At 41.3% G+C, this 14,748-nt stretch overlaps 1 protein-coding gene across 5 annotated transcripts in view; it reads right to left on the minus strand.

The window, feature by feature from the left end:
• Positions 1–13,822, minus strand: part of IL1RL1 (interleukin 1 receptor like 1) — a 40,851-nt gene extending 27,029 nt beyond the window's left edge. For 2 of the 5 annotated variants that reach the window (XM_004753059.3, XM_004753060.3), the window contains exon 1: positions 13,385–13,820. The gene's annotated coding sequence lies outside the window, so the exon portion shown is untranslated. Of the gene's footprint in view, positions 1–13,384 lie in introns of all 5 variants that reach the window. The other 3 variants (XR_006606000.1, XM_045077630.1, XM_013056390.2) reach the window with 3 other exon arrangements.
• Between the last annotated feature and the right edge of the window lie 926 nt (positions 13,823–14,748).

Below are 14,748 nucleotides of genomic sequence, written 5' to 3' on the forward strand. Positions count from 1 at the left end.
AATGTTAGATGGTGTTACAATTAGAAAAAGAAAGCAGACTAGGGAGGGAAAGAGAGGGTGAGAAATGGAATTTTCAGGAGGGGGGCCTGGGAAGGATACACATTTGGATACACAGCTGAAGGAGGGCCCAGACAGAAGGGGCAAGGCAGTGTGGACGGCCTGGAGCAGAGCAGAACGGCCTGGAGCAGAGGAGCCACAGGGAACCAGGTGCTTGAGTAGAATATAGAAATGGCCAAAAAGTAAGAGGAAGTTGGAAGGGTCTGGCAATCCAAGCCTATCAAGCTTCATGAGTCATCTTGAGCACTTGGGACTCTTACTTGGTGAGAAGAAAACTGGTGGAGGACTTCAAGCCAAGGAATGGCATGAAAATGCCCTTAAGGAGGATGAGGACTGAAGGAGGAGAATGATTCAGGAGGCTCTGTGGTCCTCCAGGCGAGAGGGAGATGGCAATGTAGATGGCGAGAGAAGGACTGGAATTTGGATATATGTTGATGCACTGCAGGCAAGATTTCTTGATGGTTAGGATCAGGATGTGAGAGAAAGAGAGTGGCCAAAGGTGACTCCAATATTGGACCCAAGCAACTGGATGAAGGGGTTAGTAGTCCCTGAGATGGGGAGACTGCAGGTGAAATAGATTTTGGAGTAAGACTGGCTCGGTGGGGGACATAGTCAGCTTGACAAATCTATTAGACATACACTGAAGATGGCAAGTCAACAGAGTGCTCCTGGAGCAAGTCAACGTCCTTGCTCCTGATGTTCAACAAACACATTCAGGCTAAGGAAACAAACTTGAGAGATGTCAGTGAACATAGATGAAATTAAGCCCAGGAGACTAAGACTGAAAGAAGACAGGCCATCAGGGCACAAAAGTTTTATTTTCACCATAAAATGTCCCTGCAGAAAAGTATTTACCTCTCCCTAAAAGACAAATTTGGATCTCTCTCATAAAATACTGGAGAACTGTTGAGAATTCAGCATTAGTTAAAATAAGTTAACTTAGAATCATTTCTGTTTCTTTTTCTCATTTTGTGTGTTTGCTTGGTTGTTTTGTAAATAACTTCATCGACTTGGAACCCACGTTGGGAACACTGCATTACTTATTTCTTTAACTTTCAATTTGTTAATAAATAGGTAAGATCCTAATGGCATTATGCTATTGTCGATGTCACTGATCACCCCCATGTCTTGCTAAAGCCAGTGTCAGTCATCCACCTTCACCTTCCCTTGAAGGTGTCTCGGTCACAGGTGAGAGACTTCTCCTTCATCTTCCTGTAAAACCCCCACTGGCTGTTCCTTCATGCCTCGCCTCTCCCCACCACTTCATGATTTACTCCTTGGACCTCTTTTCTTCTCGATGGGCACTCATTCCTCATGTGATGTCATCCAGTTTCTGTGGGTTCCCAATCTCCTCAGTCGCTTCCCAGGCATTATCTGAAACTGGCCCCCATATGTTGGGGGCAGGAAGAGGCTGAAGAAAAAGGCAGCCACCCCAGGTAGGTAGGTCTTACTGGGCAAGGGAACTTACTTGCGAGGTAACAGCAAGACAAATAGATCTCTGCATTTGCCTGCTGAATCTTAAATGTTTGTACAGAGGATTTTACTGGGTTCAGTAGTGTAGACCATCCAGATGGTCTTAACACCACATTGCTCTCTCAAGTGTATGTCTTTGGAGCAGCCTCTGGGAGTGGAGGAAGCAAGCAGGACACACATTCCAAGGATAGGGGAGGCAGGGAGGAGCTTCTGACTTCCAGCTTGAGGGGAAACCAACAGTCACATCCTTTCCATGACCTCCCCCAAGAGTCCTGGCTCTAAACATCACCTGTTCCACCAAAACCTGCTCTTCCAGAGAGGAGTCAAGATGGCGGAGAAGTAGCAGGATGAGACTACATCAGGTAGCAGGAGATCAGCTAGATAGCTTACCTAAACATTGCAAACACCTACAAATCCAATGGGAGATCAAAGAGAAGAAGAACAGCAATTCTAAAAACAGAAAATCAACCACTTTCTGAAAGGTAGGACTGGCAGAGAAGTGAATCCAAAGGGACAGGAAGATAGATGGTAGGGGAAGGGGCTGGCTCCTGGCAAGCGGCAGAGCAACGGAGCACAAAATCAGGACTTTTAAAAGTCTGTTCTGCTGAGGCACATTGCTCCAGAGGCTAAACTGGGGTGAAGCCCACTCGGGGTCAGCATGACCCCAGGTCCCGCAGGGTCACAGAAGGATCGGGGGTGTCTGAGTGTAGCAGAGCTTGCAGGTATTACAACAGGGAAGCCGGCAACAGAGACAGAGCCGAGGAATGAGCTCTCAGCTGGGGGTTACCTTGAACCGGTCACAGCCTGGGTGAGCTTGGAGCGCGGCCAGAGGCCAGGGAGATGGGAGTGATTGGGCGTTGTTCTCTGAGGGCGCACTGAGGAGTGGGGGCCCAAGCTCTCTGCTCCTCTGGGCCGGAGACTGGGAGGCCACCATTTTCATTCCCATCCTCCAGAACTCTACAGAAAGCGTTCAGGGAACAAAAGCTCTGGAAAGCAAACCCAAGCGGATTACTCAGCCTGGCCCCTGGTAAGGGCGGTGCAATTCTGCCTGGGGCAAAGACACTTGAGAATCACTACAACAGGCCCCTCCCCCAGAAGATCACAAAGAAATCCAGCCAGGAACAAGTTCACCTACCAAGGAGTGCAGGTTCAATACCAAGGAGAGCAGCTGAATTCCAGAGGAGGAGAAAGCAAAGCACAGAACTCATGGCTTTCTCCCCATGATTCATTAGTCTTGCAGTTAACTTAATTTTTTTTTCAATTTTTTTCTTCTTCTGCTAAATTTTTTTAACTTTTACCCTTTTCTTTTTTAACATTTTTAACTAGTTTATCTAATATATATATATATATATATATATATATATATATATATATATATTTCTTTTTTATATTTTTTCTTTATTCATTTTCTTTTTTAAATTGTTTCTTTTTTTTTCTGAACCTCTTTTTATCCCCTTTCTCACCCCCCCCCATGATTTGGGGTCTCTTCTGATTTGGTTAAAGCATATTTTCCTGGGTCTCTGCCACCCTTTTAGTATTTTACTTGATCCTTCACATACTCTTATCTGGACAAAATGACAAGGCAGAAAAACTCACCACAAAAAAAAAAAAAAAAAAGGGGGGGGGAACAAGAGGCAGTACCAAAGGCTAGGGACCTAATGAATACAGACATTGGTAATATGTCAGATCTAGAGTTCATAATGACGATTCTCAAGGTTCTAGCCGGGCTCGAAAAAGGCATGGAAGATATTAGAGAAACCCTCTCGGGAGATATAAAAGCCCTTTCTGGAGAAATAAAAGAACTAAAATCTAACCAAGTTGAAATCAAAAAAGCTATTAATGAGGTGCAATAAAAAATGGAGGCTCTCACTGCTAGGATAAATGAGGTAGAAGAAAGAATTAGTGATATAGAAGACCAAATGACAGAGAATAAAGAAGCTGAGCAAAAGAGGGACAAACAGCTACTGGACCACAAGGGGAGAATTTGAGAGATAAGTGACACCAATTATTAGAATAATTGGGATTCCAGAAGAAGAAAGAGAGAGGGGAGCAGAAGGTATATTGGGGAGAATTGTTGGAGAGAATTTCCCTAATATGGCAAAGGGAATAAGCATCAAAATCCAGGAGGTGCAGAGAACCCCCCTCAAAATCAATAAGAATAGGTCCACACCCTGTCACCTAATAGGAAAATTTACAAGTCTTAGTGACAAAGAGAAAATCCTGAAAGCAACCCGGGAAAAGAAGTCTGTAACATGCAATGGTAAAAATATTAGATTGGCAGCAGACTTATCCAAAGAGACCTGGCAAACCAGAAAGAGCTAGCATGATATATTCAGAGCACTAAATGAGAAAAACACACAGCCAAGAATATGATATCCAGCTAGGCTATCATTGAAAATAGAAGGAGAGATAAAAAGCTTCCAGGACAAACAAAAACTGAAAGAATTTGCAAACACCAAACCAGCTCTACAGGAAATATTGAAAGGGATCCTCTAAGCAAAGAGAGAGCCTAAAAGTAGTAGATCAGAAAGGAACAAAGACAGTATACAGTAACGGTCACCTTACAGGCAATACTATGGCACTAAATTCATATCTCTCAATAGTTACCCTGAGTGTTAATGGGCTAAATGCCCCAATCAAAAGACACAGGGTATCAGAACAGATAAAAAAACAAAACCCATCTATATGTTGCCTCCAAGAAACTCATTTCAGACCCAAAGACACCTCCAGATTTAAAGTGAGGGGGTGGAAAACAATTTACCATGCCAATGGACATCAGAAGAAAGCAGAGGTGTCAATCCTTATATCAGATCAAATAGATTTTAAGCCAAAGACTATAATAAGAGCTGAGGAAGGACATTATATCATATTCAAAGGGTCTGTCCAACAAGAAGATCTAACAATTTTAAATATCTATGCCCCCAACATGGGAGCAGCTAACTATATAAACCAATTAATAAAAAAATCAAAGAAACACATCAACAATAATATAATAATAGTAGGGGACTTTAACACTCCCCTCACTGAAATGGACAGATCATCCAAACAAAAGATCAACAAGAAAATAAAGGCCTTAAATGACACACTAGACAAGATGGACATCACAGATATATTCAGAACATTTCATCCCAAAACAACAGAATACACATTCTTCTCTGGTGCACATGGAACATTCTCTAGAATAGATCACATCCTGGGTCCTAAATCAGGTCTCAACTGGTATCAAAAGATTGAGATCATTCCCTGCATATTTTTAGACCACAATGCTCTGAAGCTAGAACTCAATCACAAGAGGAAATTTGGAAAGAACCCAAATACAGCATCCTTCCAAAGACTGAATGGGTCAACCAGGAAATTAAAGAAGAATTGAAAAAATTCATAGAAACAAATGATAATGAGAACACAAGAGTTCAAAATCAGTGGGACACAACAAAGGCAGTCCTGAGAGGAAAATATATAGTGGTACAAGCCTTTCTCAAGAAACAAGAAAGGTCTCAAGTACACAACCTAACCCTACACCTAACAGAGCTGGAGTAAGAACAAGAAAGAAACCCTAAACCCAGCAGGAGAAGAGAAATCATAAAGATCACAGCAGAAATCAATGAAATAGAAACCAAAAAAATAATAGAACAAATCAACATAACTAGGAGCTGGTTCTTTGAAAGAATTAATAAGATTGATAAACCCCTGGCCAGACTTACCAAAAAGAAAAGAGAAAATAGAAATAAATAAAAGAGAAATAAATAAAATCATGAATGAAAGAGGAGTGATCACAACTAACACCAAAGAAATACAGACAATTATAAGAACATATATGAGCAACTCTATGCCAACAAATTTGACAGTCTGGAAGAAATGGATGCATTCCTAGAGATATATAAACTATCAGAACTGAACCAGGAAGAAATAGAAAACCTAAACAGACCCATAACCAGTAAGGAGATTGAAACAGTCATCAAAAATCTCCAAACAAACAAAAGCCCAGAGCCAGATGGCTTCGCAGGGGAATTCTACCAAACATTTAAAGAAGAACTAATTCCTATTCTCCTGAAACTGTTCCAAAAAATAGAAATGGAAGGAAAACTTCCAAACTCATTTTATGAGGCCAGTATCACTTTGATCCCAAAACCAGACAAGGATCCCATCAAAAAAGAGAACTACAGACCAATATCCTTGATGAACACAAATGCGAAAATTCTCACCAAAATACTAGCCAATAGGATTCAACAGTACATTAAAAGGATTATTCACCACCACCAAGTGGGATTTATTCCAGAGCTGCAAGGTTGGTTCAACATCTGCAAATCAATCAGTGTGATACAACATATTAATAAAAGAAAAGACAAGAACCATATGATACTCTCAATAGATGCTGAAAAAGCATTTGACAAAGTACAGCATCCCTTCCTGATCAAAACTCTTCAAAGTGTAGGGATAGAGGACACATACCTCAATATTATCAATGCCATCTATGAAAAACCCACCGCAAATATCATTCTCAATGGAGAAAAACTGAAAACTTGTCCACTAAAGTCAGGAACATGGCAGGGATGTCCATTATCACCACTGCTATTCGACATAGCACTAGAAGTCCTAGCCTCAGCAGACAACAAAAGGAAATTAAAGGCATTCAAATCAGCAAAGAAGAAATCAAACTATCATTCTTTGCAGATGATATAATACTATATGTGGAAAACCCAAAATACTCCACTCCAAAACTGCTAGAACTTGTACAGGAATTCAGTAAAGTGTCAGGATATAAAATCAATGCATATAAATAAGTTGCATTTATCTACACCAACAACAAGACAGAAGAAAGAGAAATTAAGGAGTCAATCCCATTTACAATTGCACCCAAAACTATAAGATACCTAGGAATAAACCTAACCAAAGAGGCTAAGAATCTATACTCAGAAAACTATAAAGTACTCATGAAAGAAATTGAGGAAGACACAAAGAAATGGAAAAATGTTCCATGCTCCTGGATTGGAAGAATAAATACTCTGAAAATGTCTATGCTACCTAAAGTAATCTACACTTTAATGCAATCCCTATCAAAATACCATCCATATTTTTCAACGAAATGGAACAAAAAATCCTAAAATTTATATGGAACCAGAAAAGACCTCGAATAGCCAAAGGAATATTGAAAAAGAAAGCCAAAGTTGGTGGCATCACAATTCCGGACTTCAAGCTCTATTATAAACCTGTAATCATCAAGACAGTATGGTACTAGCACAAAAACAGACACATAGATCAATGGAACAGAATAGAGAGCCCAGAAATAGACCCTCAACTCTATGGTCAACTAATCTTTGACAAATCAAGAAAGAATGTCCAGTGGAAAAAAGACAGTATCTTCAATAAACGGTATTGGGAAAATTGGACAGCCACATGCAGAAAAATGAAATTGAACCATTTCCTTATACCACACACAAAAATAGACTCAAAATGAATGAAGGACCTCAATGTGCGAAAGGAATCCATCAAAATCCTTGAGGAGAACAGAGGCAGCAACCTCTTCGACCTCAGCCACAGCAACTTCTTCCTAGGAACATCGCCAAAGGCAACAGAAGGGCAAAAATGAACTATTGGGATTTCATCAAGATCAAAATCTTTTGCACAGCAAAAGAAACAGAAACCAAAAGACAACTGACAGAATGGGAGAAGATATTTGCAAACGACATATCAGAAAAAGGGCTAGTGTCCAAATCTATAAAGAACTTAGCAAACTCAACACCCAAATAACAAATAATCCAATCAAGAAATGGGCAGAAGACATGAACAGACATTTCTGCAAAGAAGACATCCAGATGGCCAACAGACACATGAAAAAGTGCTACACATCACTCTACATCAGGGAAATACAAATCAAAACCACAATGATATATCACCTCACACCAGTCAGAATGGCTAAAATTAACAAGTCAGGAAATGACAGATGCTGGCGAGGATGCGGAGAAAGGGAAACTCTCCTACACTGTTGGTGGGAATGCAAGCTGGTGCAACCACTCGGGAAAACAGCATGGAGGTTTCTGAAAATGTTGAAAATAGAACTACCCTATGACCCAGCAATTGCACTACTGGGTATTTCCCCTAAAGATACAAACATAGTGATCCGAAGGGGCACGTGCACCCAAATGTTTATAGCAGTAATGTCTACAATAGCCAAACTATGGAAAGAACCTAGATGTCCATCAACAGATGAATGGATCAAGAGGAGGTGGTATATATACACAATGGAATACTATGCAGTCATCAAAAGAAATGAAATGCTGCCATTCGCGACGACATGGATGGAACTAGAAGGTATCATGCTTAGTGAAATAAGTCAATTGGAGAAAGACAACTCTCATATGATCTCCCTGATACGAGGAAGTGGAGATACAACATGGGGGGTTAAGGGGGTAGGAGAAAAATAAATGAAACAAGAGGGGATTGGGAGGGAGACAAACCATAAGTGACTCTTAATCTCACAAAACAAGCTGAGGGCTGCTGGAGGGAGGGGGTTTGGGAGAGGGGGTGGGGTTATGGACATTGGGGAGGTATGTGCTATGGTGAGTGCTGTGAAGTGTGTAAACCTGGCGATTCACAGACCTGTAGCCCTGGGGATAAAAATACATTATGTGTTTATTAAAATTAATTAATTAATTAATTAATTAATTTTTAAAAACAAAAACAAAATACCCTGCTCTTCCAATCTCTTTTAACAGCCTGGTTGATGGTAACTCCATCTTCACAACTGCATAGATAGGAGTCCCTGGAGGGGTCCTTAGCTTCTTTTTCTCCAACACATTCTCTCTAATCCATCAGCAAGTCCCACTGAATCTACTTTCCAGGCATATTCAGGGCCCAAGCACGTGCCCCCTTGTTATGGCCTTACTGGTGGTCCAGGCTACCTCTTTCTCTTCCCTGGATGATTGCAATGGCCTCCAAATTCATCTCTTTGGTCTCTCCCTTTCCTCTTATAATCTACTTTCAGAGCAGAAAACATTGTGACCCTGTCAATCACTCTTCTTCTCAAACCTTCCCTTTTATTCAATAAAGACCAAATTCTCTATAATGAATAAAAAGCCCTCTGTGGTCTGCCACCCTTTACACCTCTCTGATTCAGGTTTTTCCATGCTCTCTACCCTACCATCATTCCACCCCCCAGCACACCTTTCTCCTCCCTCTCCCTTGAATATCCCACACTATCTCTGAGCATTTGCACCGTGGTTCCTCTGTCTTAGATTCCCCTCCACCAGGCATCTGTCCAGCTCATTCCCTCACTTTCTCTTTAATGAGATCTACCCCCTCCTCAACTAACCTTGCACTCCCAGTCTCCCTCCTCTGTTCTATTTTTTTTTCTGTGACTTATATCACCTTCAAACCCACAAAATCCTTGGCTTATGCATCACATATATATTTTTTTCTGTTTTGTCCCCCTATGTATCCCATTATAGGTCCTCAATAAATAGCTTTTGAATGAACAAATGAAGAAACATTGTTAGTCAAGCATAAAGATTAATTTCCTCTCTAAATAGATTGCTATTGAATTGAATCTTTTTGTTTATAAGGATGTCATATTTAAGGATGTTTTCATTATAAAGGTGGAAGGAGAAATAGAAGGTGGGTGGATCAGCTCTCTGTTTGACTCAGAGGCCAGAGGCACAAACCATCACTAACAAATTGAAGAAAGGGGAAATTAAAGTAAGAACACACATATATACAAAAGGACCGAGAAAAAATAAAAGTCAAAAGGATTCATGCTTGAATTCAACCTCTGATTTGTTCAAAATATAATGACAGAGGAGGCAAAGTCATTCTAAGATAATTTACTTGGTCACCATGATTTATTTTAAAATATTTTCATTTTATAAAGCTTAATGTTGATCACTTTTTGAAAACCTTAATTTTTTATTTTATCTTTTGAAAAATGATTTCCTGATGTCTTTAAAAGTTGATAATTATGTCAGCAGTAATCTAACAGAGACTTGTTGGGCATGACGTGCTTAATGGCCCCACCCAAAAATAACCAAAATAAAGATAAGGCACTTTTTAATATTCCAACCCAGAATCTATAGGAGCCCTGCACAAGGAGAGAAAAAAGAGGAGAAATTCATAGCTGAATGTTTTGTCTTTCCTTCTCTACTTATCATTCCTACAGAGTAGGAAAACCCTAGGAAACTTGTCCCCCCAAATGCTGGAGTCAAGAGATGTAATTTTTTTGTATTAATGACTACCACTCTGATGGTGAATTAAAGCCATCAGTGTACAGAAAGCCAGGTTTCTGGTAGAGAGTGGCTGATGTTTTCTGACCAACCTAGAACTTGGGGTGAAGAGGACTTTAGAAAGAGCAGGTTGATCCTGGCAGTGGGCTGAGAGTGTGAGGAGCAGGGAGAGGGACCAACAACCTCAGATCAATTCATGTCATCCCATTCCCTTTCCTCAAGGATAAGCCTCTGTCCTGGGATCCTCAGTGGGGCAAGTATGGCCAAGAGTGTGGAGGCTCCTGTGTACAGGGGCTCACCCCGAGTCCTTTTAGCACCTTGACCACAAGGCTTCTGAGAGGAACACAGAAGGAAGTCTCGATTGCCAGCTTACAGTGAGATCAAATGGGCACCTAACATCCACACTTAAGTCACACTGAAGGAAATTGTCAAAAACTGTTTTGGACAGGGTTTTTGGCTGTTGAAATTCCAAGTTATCCATCCACCCAGGGAATAAGTTATAAGGTCTTGTTTAAACTCAGTTACACTGTCGTGGACATCATCTTTATTTTGTTTTTCCATCACAGCACTGTCCTCTTGCACCTGGGGCTCAGCCACAAACCAATCCAACAGACTCAACCCAACCCTTTTTGTGCTCATGTTTAGTCTTGCTACAGTGAGCCCAGGCTCTCCCTAGCACTGGCATAGCATAAAAGCTGAATGCACAGAATTCAAATCAGCCAGAGCTGGGGTTCTCCCCCACTTCACAGAATCATCATTAAGGACAACAGGATATGGTAGATGGAGAGCAATTGGCTCAGGCACCGGCCCAGAGCAGACCCTCTCAATATATAATTATCGTTGCTGTTTCTGCTACATTATTACAAGTGCACTAAAGACAACTGTGTCCCACACAGGCTGGAGCCTAGTTTCAATAAAACTCCTAAAAGAAAATAGAGGAGAAAAGCTTCATGACATTGGTCTTTACAATTATTTCAGGGATAAGACACCAAAAGCAGAGTAAAATAGACAAAAATCAGGAGGAGAAATAGAACTAAATGAACGAAAAGCCTATGCGTGGCAAAGGAAATGATCAACAGAGTGAAATGGCAATCTGTGGAAGGAGAAAAATATTTGCAAGCCATATGTCTCATGAGGAATTGACCTCCAAAATATATAAGCAGCTCTTACTATTCAATACCAAAGAAAGACAAACCCAATTAAAACATAGGCTAATGACTCGAACAGACATTTATCCCAAGAAGACATACAGACAGCTAAGATGTACATGAAAAATGCTCAACAATGCTAACCATCCAGTAAGGGTAAATGCAACCCCACAATGAGATAGCACCTGCCAGGATGGCTATTATCAAAGAAACAAAAGATAAGCATTGGCAAACATGCAGAGAAATTGGAACTGTTGTACACTGTTGATGGGAATGCAAAATGGGATAGTTCTCAAGGATAACTTACTGAGGTTCCCAAACAAGTTACAAATGGGAAATAGAATGGGTGACCCAGCAATCCCACTTCTGGGTATTTATCGAGATCTCAAAGGATATTAGCCTTCCCATGTTCATTGCAGCACTCTTCACAATAGCCAGGGTGTGGAAACGGTGTAAGTCCGTCAGGGAGATGAATGGGTAAAGAAAGTGGAGTACACACATACAATAGAGTGATGATATTCAGTCTGAACCTTGAGGACATTATGCTAAGTGAAACAGACCAGTCACAGAAGAACAAATATAATGCGATTCCACAGATGTAAAGTCAAATACACAGAACCAAAGAGTGGAATGGTGGCTTCCTGGAGCTCAGAGGAGGGAGAAAGGTGAAGGTTGGTAACCAACAAGCGTAAGGTTTCAGTTAAACAAGATGAATAATTTCTAGAGATCTGCTGTACAATACTATACTTTTAGTTAACAATACCAGATGGCACACTTAAAAATTTATTAAAATGATAGGTCTCATGTTAAGGATTTTACCACAATAAAATTTAAAAAAATAATGATAAAGTCTCCTGTTTTAGAATCCAAATAGCCTGGCTGGCTCTTTTCCCTTCTTGTTTCTGGAAACTGGACTTGGTTGCTGTCAGAGTTCTGTTCCAGCCCAGAGGGACTTTTCCCTTTACCCTGAACAAGGACCAGTCCTATGACATGCACACACATGTGCTACACTCACACGGTTTCAGCCTCCCCGCTGCTGGGAGACTCTGGCTTTGTGTCTACCCACTGCATGTTTGCACTTGGATCCCAATGTCATCCCAGACTTTGCAGACTCTCTCCTTCGAAGTTGTCCATCTCTGCAGCCACAGAAAACTGGGAGGTGTGGAGGGGTGAGGAGAGAAAGACAGACCTTCCCAATCACAGGATGATTACAGACGAAGAGCTCCCTTCCTGGAGAAAGAAGTATTTGAAAACCAGACACCAGATCCGCTTGAGCTACTGTTCTCCAAGAGTAGAGGCGTCAGTTAGGAAAACACTCTGGGGACCAATTGCCTCATCTAAACAACCCGTTCAAGAACAGAGAGAACCTGATGACTTGCTGGAGATTCTGTAAAGTCCAAACCAGCATCCCAACAGCCCCTCTGCCGGGCACAGACATAAGAGTTTCCAGAGCAGGAAAGGAAAATCATAATGACGACATGGAGGGCTGACATTACTCAGCATTTACTGTCAGCAAGGTACTGAACTAAACACTCTGCATCCACTTCATATTTAGAAACCACCCTCAGAGTTTGGGCATTAGAGCTAACATGTTGGTTTTGTGGGTAAAGAACACAAAAATGAAAGCAGTTAGATGAATTACCTAGAGTTGTGCAGCTCATGAGTGTAAGAGCAGAGATTAGATGCAACTCTGCACAACCCCAGAGCTTTCTGTCTCAAATACTCTACACAGAATAGCAAAAATAGGACAGCAGTGTTCCTACTGATACCTGGGGTGCAAAAACACACAGTTAGGCCTCAGACAGTGGTAAGAGAACCATTGCAGCCATAGGGAAGCATAGATCCCATGTCTCTGCTCCTGGAAGAAATTATTAGGAAATGCTGAGGTTCAGTGGGTAAGGCTTTGCGGGTCGGCTCTGCCATATTTGAATCGACATGCTTGGTAGGGCAGCCTTCAGTGAGAAAGAGAACGGAGCCATCAGGCAGAACCTCAGAACAGGCGCCAAGATAAATGTGATCTGAAATCACTTATTCACCCCAGTCCTCCTCCGTGTACCCTCCACTTGTTTTCCATCCTGTTTTCTTCTCCCTGTTGGCTGACTTCCCTCCCATGCCACGTGCCTCCCCCTCCCCCCAACTCCCAGAAGCAGTGTAAACTTCCTTAGCTCTTTTCCCCATCACATGGGGATTTTCAGGGATTCCAGAAAGACTAGCTGGAATATGCAGACTGTGTCTACACTGTGAGGCCCCCTTACTTTCCCGCCCTCTCCCAGAACTTTCTAACCCATGAAGCCAAAATCCCATATCACACAAACAAGACTACAAAACACTCCATCAATCACTAACTTGATTTTCCCAACCGGTAATACTATTTTTCCCTAAACAACAACAACAAAAATGGAGAGCAATTATTCTTTTTAACCTAAATTTCTGCTTTAAAATTTCATTCCCTTTGCGATAGAAGTATTTAGAGAACAACCCGAGGGCACTTACCAGCAGCAAGTCACACTTGAGCTCTTTCTTCCCCTACTTTCTACCAACAGAGCTTACCTCTGGTTGCTTAACACCAATTTGTCCAACAGATCTCTGCTACATACAATAAACCACTCTTTCTTTAAAAACCTCCCATTTTCTTTATCAGTGAAGACACAGGAACAGGCTCCTGATCAGCTAAACTCCTGAACAGTGCTGGTAACAAACACTGACTACTATTTTCATCACATTGTCTATTTCAAAGATCTCTGATGATGCCCCCCTCCCGATGTTCACCTTATCTCCCTAGATGGTTACATATCACCTTAAGCAGACTTTTCTTCCCTTGTGGGTGACTTTCTCAGCAAAACCTCCCCAACTCCTTGTAAGTGGAAGGTCACCCAGTGCCTCAAGAGTGAGTTGGCAGCTGTAACTTCCTGATAGCTGCAGGTCCTAAAGCAACTCTGCACGTCCTGCAGCAAGTTTTATACCTGCTGGGGCCTCAGCATGAACGGTTTGAAAGTCTGAATGCATATTGGGCATATAAGTGGGACCCAGGGTCTGTGGGCAGGGACTTGGCACGTTCAATCCCAGGCACTCCTCAGAGCCTTATCAAAGGCTCAGAGAGGCTGATGATTCCCTTGCCCAAGGCAACAGACAGGACAAGGAAAAGCAAATTCCTTAATCTCTCTATGTCTCCTGCGCAAAGGGAATTGTCATCAATATTAAGTGACTAGTCTGTATAACGAATCACCTGTATTAAGGGATACCGATAGCTTTCTGCTCTATCATGTACTCAACCTATTCTGCCCACCACCATTATTCCTGTGCACACACACACACACACATACACACACACTCATGCACACTCCCCCCAAATACCTCTTTTCATGGTTGCTTCAAGAACGCAGTCTCAACAAAAAAGAGTCAAATGACCTCTTCTCCTTACCTATGGCCACTATACATAAAAGATGAAGATTAACAGCAGAATCTAATTACACAATACATAATCTTGACATGGAACATGCTTTCACATGAGGTCATTTATCATTTCTTGCTTGCTGCTAGAGACCTGGAGAAATTACGCTCAAACAAGAAACCGACAGTACTCCTGGAGTCACCCAACATGGTATCAGGCACTGTGAAAGGTGTGAGAGAACTAGAAGACTCATTTCGGACCTCAAGGTAATTAAGTTTTATGATGAAAAAATAAGGTGTGTGTGGGTGGAGGGGAATGTAGCATTTTAAAAATCTGAAAATTGTGAGTTTAAATTAGAATTTAAATTAATTAAATTAATAAATTTAAATTAAATTTGCAACAATATAGATATATTTTTAAATGTAGGATAGATTATTGAGAGACCATCAAGTTGTTTTTATTCAGG

This window comes from Mustela putorius, unplaced genomic scaffold (genome assembly GCF_011764305.1).
Source record: "Mustela putorius furo isolate JIRA1106 unplaced genomic scaffold, ASM1176430v1.1 tig00000224_pilon_pilon_pilon, whole genome shotgun sequence".
Taxonomy (NCBI): domain Eukaryota; kingdom Metazoa; phylum Chordata; class Mammalia; order Carnivora; family Mustelidae; genus Mustela; species Mustela putorius.